This window comes from Trachurus japonicus, chromosome 15, assembly GCF_045865225.1.
Source record: "Trachurus japonicus isolate A0001 chromosome 15, Traja_1.0".
Taxonomy (NCBI): Eukaryota; Metazoa; Chordata; class Actinopteri; order Carangiformes; family Carangidae; genus Trachurus; species Trachurus japonicus.
Window position 1 is genome coordinate 13,598,753 of NC_140921.1, and position 8,125 is coordinate 13,606,877.

The 8,125-nt window shown below is 43.2% G+C and overlaps 1 protein-coding gene across 1 annotated transcript in view; it reads right to left on the bottom strand.

Moving 5' to 3' along the window:
• Nucleotides 1–6,905, bottom strand: part of chrm3a (cholinergic receptor, muscarinic 3a) — a 77,776-nt gene extending 70,871 nt beyond the window's left edge. Inside the window, exon 1 of the mRNA XM_085799772.1 lies at nucleotides 6,677–6,905. The gene's annotated coding sequence lies outside the window, so the exon portion shown is untranslated. The remainder of the gene's footprint in view (nucleotides 1–6,676) is intronic.
• Between the last annotated feature and the right edge of the window lie 1,220 nt (nucleotides 6,906–8,125).

An 8,125-nucleotide genomic window follows, 5' to 3' on the forward strand; every position in this document is an offset into this window, starting at 1 on the left:
TTGTGTTCAAAACGTGGTTGGAGTGAAATGTTGAACAGGTTCTGCATCTCTAGACATATGTACACACACACACACGCACACACACACACACAGAGTGCATCAAAGAGGTAGATTCTAGCGTTAAAAAGGTGGAGTGCTCTAATAATCCCAGCAACCAAAAACAAACTGCCACTGTCACGAAATGAAACCAGCGACTTGTTGGGATGTCTCGAGTGATGCTGCTCATGCCTCAGTCACAGAGGGAAAACACATCACATCAGACACAGTGGCAGCATTTTAAACCACAGCCATACACTCTATAGAGAGCTTATAGAAATGCTGCTGCTTTTGCACAGCATCTCTGCACAAATCTTATCAAAAACACAGTTCGCTGCAACTCACCACATATATTAACTCTAACAGGTTGCCACAGCAGCTCCAAATCCCCTTGACAAACCACTTGCTAACCTTTTTAAAAACTGCACCCCCGCGTTCAAGATCCTCAAGGGTGTCCTTTATCTACATCTAGCGGAGGTAGGATCCTCTCAGCGGACATAATGGCCAGTGCATCCTCCTGTGCCATATGCTGCTCCACATGTAGTTTTTGATTAGCTCTGATTATTTGAGGAAAAAGGTCACTCATGCTGTTTTAATTGTGCAACAGGTGTTAAATAAAAGCGTGGTACAAAATAGAGCCTGTACCTGACTCTAAATTACAGAAGTCCATTAACAGAGATAAAGTCAAAACAGAGGCAAGGCAGAGGTACACAAATGAATCGTCTCTGATTTCAGTGCTTAAAAAACAACATGTTGATTATATGTCCAAAGCCACATGTATGGACCCAGTGACATCAACCTGCCTATACCATCTGTGTCTCTTTCACTTCACTGCAAACTCTCCTCTGAAAAACAATATCCTATTTCTCCCCCAGAGGAGAAAAACAAACAGAAATCATGTGAAATGAAGAAGTCAGAAAGCAGCAAAAGATAAAAAAAAATAAAATAAAAAAAATCATTACTGCTCAACGGTTCTTCACCTCGCTCCAACCTCTGACACGATTTGGACATGGAACATTTCAAAGGCAAACGACACAATTCAGTCGACACGTGCGTCAAAGCCGAGTGCTTGACACACAATTTGACTCACTTGAGACGCTCCTGATGAGCTGTATTACAAAATCGGGAGGGAGTCGAGCAGAAACAAACAACTGGAGAAAATAAAACAAACAAAACAAAAAAAGGTGCAACTTTTTTTTTTCTAGTAATGTAATGTGCCAAATATTTCACGGAAGAATCCTCAAAAGAAATGACTTACTGATCAATTCTGATGGATTCTTTTTGACAGGAACCAACTCACACAGCAGAACCTAATCTTACTTTGTGTTGGAGTGATTAGACTTCAAACATTTTCAATTTACTTTTAATTTACAGGCTTCTTGTTGTGACATTAGTAAAATATGATTCATCAGCCATCATCTCACACTGATAATGAAAAGAAAGGTATCATCACTAACCCAGAAATATATGTGCCTGAGCATATTAAATGATATGAATTAGTATGTAAATGTTTTTCTCTGCATAGTATCCATTCATGTGTCACTTTCATGTACTGTATAATAGCATCGCTTCACCGCCATCATGCCATTACTCAGCGCATGCAGTGAGCCACGGTAGGTGTTACTCTTCAGATTCCCTCACTTTCAAAGATTCAATCAAATGTCCTGCTGACAGACATCACTGCCACTCTGCCACCACCACCCATAATGGCAAATTGCACGGTCCATACTGTTGCCATAATGTTGAGAGATAGCTCTGTTGTGTGCGATTGCGCGTCGCACAATATATTTAATGGGTGAAAAAGCATTTATGGCTCCACTCCGGATAACATATCTTTTTTGTTGAAATGCTGCCCTGCCTGGGTAGCACGATTCGACCTGCACTCTGGAGAAAACAAGAATGAGCAACATCCAAAAGGAAGCATGCTGTTTATTTAGAGAGGGAAAGATGCATTGTGGCATGGTGTCAGTGTTGTGTTATACTTCCATTTTTTAGGTAACTTCTCTTTGAATTTTGTTTTGTTCTGGGTTTTTTTCTCTCCCAGGCCTCTAGAGTATTGTATCTTTTTTTTCCTCTTCGCTCTCTTCGCTTCTTTCAGATTTCAGTCTCCCTTCAACAGTAGCTCACCCAGACAGCCACCTCTCTAAACATAATCTTGTACAAGCTACTTTCAGGAATATTAGCTATCGAGTGTTTTGAAACTGAAGCCATTACAATACAACAGTGTAATTGCTATCTTATTAACACTTGAAACTTGCAGCCACCTATCCCTCCGTATAATCAAAGTGGAAGGTTAACCACAGAGTCCATCAGGGGGACTAAACGTTCAGCTCACATTACCTCATAATGTTTGTGAACAGCACATTCTTGTTAGAAACCTGTTACTGTAATTTTACATAAATCCCGCTGTCCCGGAGGTACAGTACGGACAGTCGTTGTGCAACAGGAAAGCGTACAATATGTTAGTTTCATTTACAAAGCGATCTTTAATGTAATCAATTCAGTGTGAGACTACATTAACTCAGAATAATAAACAAGCCGTGCATGGCGGCAACATTAATCGGAACAAAGCAACATATGGTTGCATATTGACAAATGTGAGGCTGGCCCAGACTATGTCAAACATCCATCATCATCATAATCCCCCCCTCCCTCTTTCTGTGTGTTAAAAGCAGTCTCTACTCTCCTGCACTTGAGCCGGAGCTGGTGCATGTTCACTCTCGGTTTAGTAATTTGATTTTTGACTCGCAGCATACATATTTCACCAGAGCTCTATCATCCTCTGTTGTCTTCTTGTTCCCTGTCCCTTGTTCTCCCTCTCTCTGTATATGGAGCACAGGTGTCTAACCTCCACTGAATATGATGGAGAGCAACTTTGTTATTGATTTATTTGCGAGGAACAGACGGAGAGCAGACATAAAAGTGCAGCCATATATTAGGCATGAATCTGAATTCCCTCGAGCGAAGTTTACTTTGTCAAGAGAGCAGAAGTAAAGAGGGAGAGAGACGGGGTGAGGAAGAGAGTGAGTGAGAGAGAGGCGGTGACACATGACAGACAGGGACAGACAGACACGGCGAGTAAAAATTCAGAGAAGGGATGTGCAGGGAGAAGGACGAGGGAAACTGTGGAAAACGGCAGGAAGAAAAATAAATAACTCAGAGCAGAGATCACTAGTGCTCTGCAGTGCACTGGGGGGAGAGGGGGGGTTGCTTGACGTTTCTAAACTCTACTAGTTTGGAAGCACTGTGCAGCCTTCACAGCTGAAGCTGACAGATTCATACGTGCACCCACCGGGGAGTTTATATACCCAGAAGACCTACATGACCCTTTGTACATAATATTACTGACACCCCACTCTGCCTCTGTAAATCTCCCTTCCTCTCCTGGCCAATTTCTGACCTTTGAACTATAACTCACTCACATTATCTTGATTTGTGTGTGCGTGTGTATGTGGACTGCTGTGTGCTGAACATACACAATATCCTAAGGTAAACATTGAGCAGCGCTGTTAACAGCCCTGAAGTGAGCACCTTATTGCCACCAATAAGGGGCAGTTCCAGCTAACCTTATAACAACTTGTAAAGGTCATTGAGTGATGATTGGCAGTTTAACACATATGTTATGTTAGCTATAAAAGACTCCATTGCATCCGCACTGCACCATTATTGCAAGTAATATAACCATGAGACCACAGAATAAACTGCAGAGTCAATAACCTGTTATTTGCATTAGGCGCCAAGGTAAGTATGATTTTACCCATTCTTATGTATTATCTGTAAATAAATGATCATATACAATGTGTTTCTGCTTAAAACTGCCAAGATGTCAAGCTGCCTATTAGGCCTCTGAGGTCCGTCTGTGTTTTCCCAGCTCTGTGTATTCTGAAGCTAAGCAGGCTCTATGAGTGTGGGACAACAACAGTTGGCTTCCCGGAGAGTGGAGACAGAGACAAAGAGGCAAAGCACTCACCTCATAAGGCTTTACTGTAATTGCACCCTGAGGCAGCATCTCTGCTTACCGGAGAAACAAGCTAAGACAGGGGAGGGGAGCACAGGGATGCATAAAAACAGCTGTTTAAGGACAGGTTAACTGAGCAGACAGTGACTGACAGCTATCTATCTGCTGCTGAAGTCACCTTTACCCCCATCAGCTCTGGAAAGCAGCAGCAGCAGCAGCAGCAGCAGCACAAAAGGTATGTTCCTCGACACACATTTAAAAGGGCCAAGCTACAGGGAATTTGTGTTATTGTTTTAATAATTGAACCGAGATGGGAAAGTTTCTGCCCATGTGCTGTCTAAAGATAGACGCTGCGCTGCGCTCTGCTGTGGTCTGCGTGGCTGTGAAAGTGGATTAAACAGGCTTTAACATCAAGACGAGCTCTAATGAAACCCAATGGGGGAGTTAGCCCGTCTGTTTGGCCAGCTGACTCCCGTAAAATACCCATCACTGTCTCCTATTGCCTGCTCTAAAAGTAGCCTGGTGGTGCCAGCCTGTGCACACTTGGGCCTGAGGGTTAAATTGTTTGGTGTTTTTGTCTTGGTCAAACAGAAAGTGCAACTCTCAATTGGTCTATTTCATCCAAACATCTATCTTCTGTTGTTTTGTCTTTTTCATTTTCAATCTCCCTGGTTGAAATAAATCGAGTCATAATTTTAAATGAGTAGATTGACATTTTGGTAAAAGCACTAACAGAGTTGGTAATGTCTTTATGCCAGATATGAAGCAGCAACTGCAGCCGATTTGCTCAGTACGAAGACTGGAAGCCGGGAATCAGCTAGCCTGCCTCTGTCTGTGGATAAAGAACTTTATATTTTGCTTTTGCACTTATTAAAACAAAAATGCTCAGTATTGAACAGAGCTGTTTCCCCCTTGTTTCCAGACTTAATGCAAAGCTTAGTTAATCGCCTGCTGGCTGTAGCTTCATATTTATTGCACGGTCGTGAGAGTGGTATTGATCTATTTTCATCTGACTTTCATCTAGAAAGCAATGAGAGTATTTCCCAAAATGTCAAACTCTTTTAATGGAGGGAGTGAACTTTAAGGTAGGAGCTTAAAAGTTCCAGTAAACTACAGTACAATCGGTAGGTGTTCATTATTATTTCAAAGGACTCAGTGTATTTTCTCAAGCTTGGGACTAATAAACCATGAGCATCAGTATCTGCCAAGGCTGCACCCACACAACAAGTGCAGCAGAAGGTAAAAGCAAAGACATTTTCATCCTACGTGGAGCCATCTACAACTCTGTCACCAGGGCCAGCACTATCAATGTACCATCCTCCACCCTCAGTCCGTTTGGGAGAGTCATAATAATGATCAATACGGTTGAAGCACTGTGCACAATGAAACCATCTATCAAAGGAGGAAAGTCTGAAAAATATTAGTCAACCGATATCAACCGGGGCTCAGACAATACATCAAGCCATGAAAGCTCTACTGCTGTTCACCTTTCTCTCTCATCTCCCTCCTTCACGCGTCTCTTTTCTGAATGTCCTCCACTGTGTGTCTCTCTCCCACAGCAGGCAATGGAAAGTCACAATCATCTAAACACATTCCTGTTCTACCTTTAACAGACTAGTAGCAGACCGTGCATTCAGCACGGCACAGAACTTGACTGGACTGTTCCCTAACAATGGCTTTGTTGATATGTTGATATAAAAAACATGCTGGCCTTGTTGACATATGCAACATATTAAAATGTTAAACTATCGAAGGCTTTGCAGCCGGCCGTGGGATAGTTTTTGTGATTCATATACAGCTACTGTATTGTCAAACTCGCACTGTAGCTCCTGTGATGAGTGACTGCAGCCGTGGAGTAAAAGGAAAATATTTGCACGATGGCACAGATGCCATTCCCTCTGCTCTTACTCATTATCCAGCACAATGTCAAAGTACCCCCAGGTCACTGAGAGGGAACATTCCTTCACATGGCCATCTATGGACATCATAAATAAACATTCACCCCAATTCATGAAAGCACTACCACTTGCCATGTATGGACACAATTAATTTTATCCTCCGTCCACAGCAGTGCAGCAACAATTACTTCCCCTCATCACCATTCTTATCAGAAATGTGCCACAAGAAGGAGAATATACATTAAAGACCAAATCAGGGTGTTCCTCTTTAAAAAAATATATATATATATATTCACTTTGAAGAATATTAAGATGTGGGAATTGATATTTTTCAGTATTGTTCTTTAACTTTACAAAGAGCATAAAAGCTACAGTGTGTTTGTGGAGATGCAGCTGGAGAGAGCAGAGCGCACAGGGCTGGGCAGGGATGCTGAGCCGGGCAGCGGGGGAGCAGCAGCAGCAGCAGCAGCAGCAGCAGCAGCAGCACTTGTTTGCCAAACTTGCATTTAAACCAAAAGCGCATGCACACAAAATGCACATCAGCTCCACCCTGGATACGGTGTGTGCGCGCGCGTTGGAAGTCGTGCACAATCAATTGAAATGATTCCGTTTGGTCTGTAACTTCAAAAAGGCAGCGGTTTGCAGCGGGGAAACGTGGCACAATAACGCAGCATGTAAATCCGTTTTGAGGGAGTGGGATGACAAATACTTTGCTTTGAATAAATATTTCTAAAACTTCAGTCTTCAGTCTGTTTTTTTTCTTTTCTTTCTTCTCTCCACCTACCTCTTAAACATTCACTGATGCGCGGGTTTCAAAGCAGAACAAGTAGAGGTGGAGAGGGGGGGAAATGGCAATCCAGTCAAAGTTGTTCACAGGTCCGTGTTTGGCACCAGCGGAGCGGAGGTAACAGCAGTCCACTCCGGTCACATCTGCGGGTGCTAACGGTTCACGGCTAACGAAGCTCGCCACCTTCCACCGTCCACCGTCACCGAGTCGTAGGTTGGACGGCGATGTGAGGAGCACCGCGGGATCTCAAAGGGCGCACGGAGAGCCACTGCTCCAGGATTGGTCCGAGCGGCCGTGACGCACCAGCAGGTGGCACACCCGGCGGATAAAAGTCGAGATTCATTCATAGATAATAGCTGTGAGAGTCTGGAGGAGCTGAACACACACTCTCTCACACAGAGAGAGAGAGAGAGAGAGAAAGAGAGAGAATTAAACCGACTAACACATATTGGAGTCATACAAGATCCAGAATTTCTCAGGGTCCTCCTCATTTTATCTCTCTCAGAAGCTATTTTCTTCTCCGTTGTAATTATGGCACAGTGTCATCATCAAGCGAAGCTTCAAGCTGTTTAATTTGGCACAAAATTGCTGAGCTATTTCATTTGGCACAGGGAACGTCCTGCCTTGTTTCTAATTGCACTGTTTCCAGAGGTGATTCTGCAGCGATTTGAAATATAGAGAGAGCAAAGAGAGAGATTTTCCCTGAGAAAATGATCTATTTTACAGCTCCCAAAAAAGAGGGGAAAATAATTTATGATGTGATTTTTAAAAAATGATTTCACCTACATATGGTGCCGGGGAACAAACAAACAAACCCAAAAAAAAGCAACTAAATGAAAAGCAATAGCATGCAAGAACAAGTGGAGTCAGAGTCTGGGGACTGGTGCAGACAGCTGCACATGAATAAAATAGAGAAAACTTATGATGGTGTTCAATCAGAACTGAACAATCATCATTTCACTTGTTTATTTCACTCAGTGTGGGAGGAAAAAACAAGGCAAGTGGAGGCTGAGTGTGTTGTGACACTTGTCTGAGTGTAATTCAGGGAGCCAAAGCAAATGTTTGAAAGATTTTTTTTATATAGAAAAACAAATAAGGACTGAGTGGTAATCCTGGGAGGAATGTGTAAGCCAATTACAGCTGGCTGCAGGGACCTGTGGAATGGAGCCTCGGAGCTTCCTGCTCAGATTCGCTGCTGCAGACCCTCGGACCATATTTCCTGTTCCCAGTGCACGGGCAGTCGGTATATTTCTGTGAAACTACAGAAGCCGTTAAGAAAGAGACGTGAAGAGGATATCGCGCCGACTTCCTCCCAACATCTTCTGAACTCTCATCATCCTAATGCCTCGCAGGCTGTTGGACACTGTGCACACAACTGGGTGTACTTTCCCCATCAGTGGCTTGTTTGCATCCTGTGTGAGATGCTGGTGTATACATCTGTGTGCG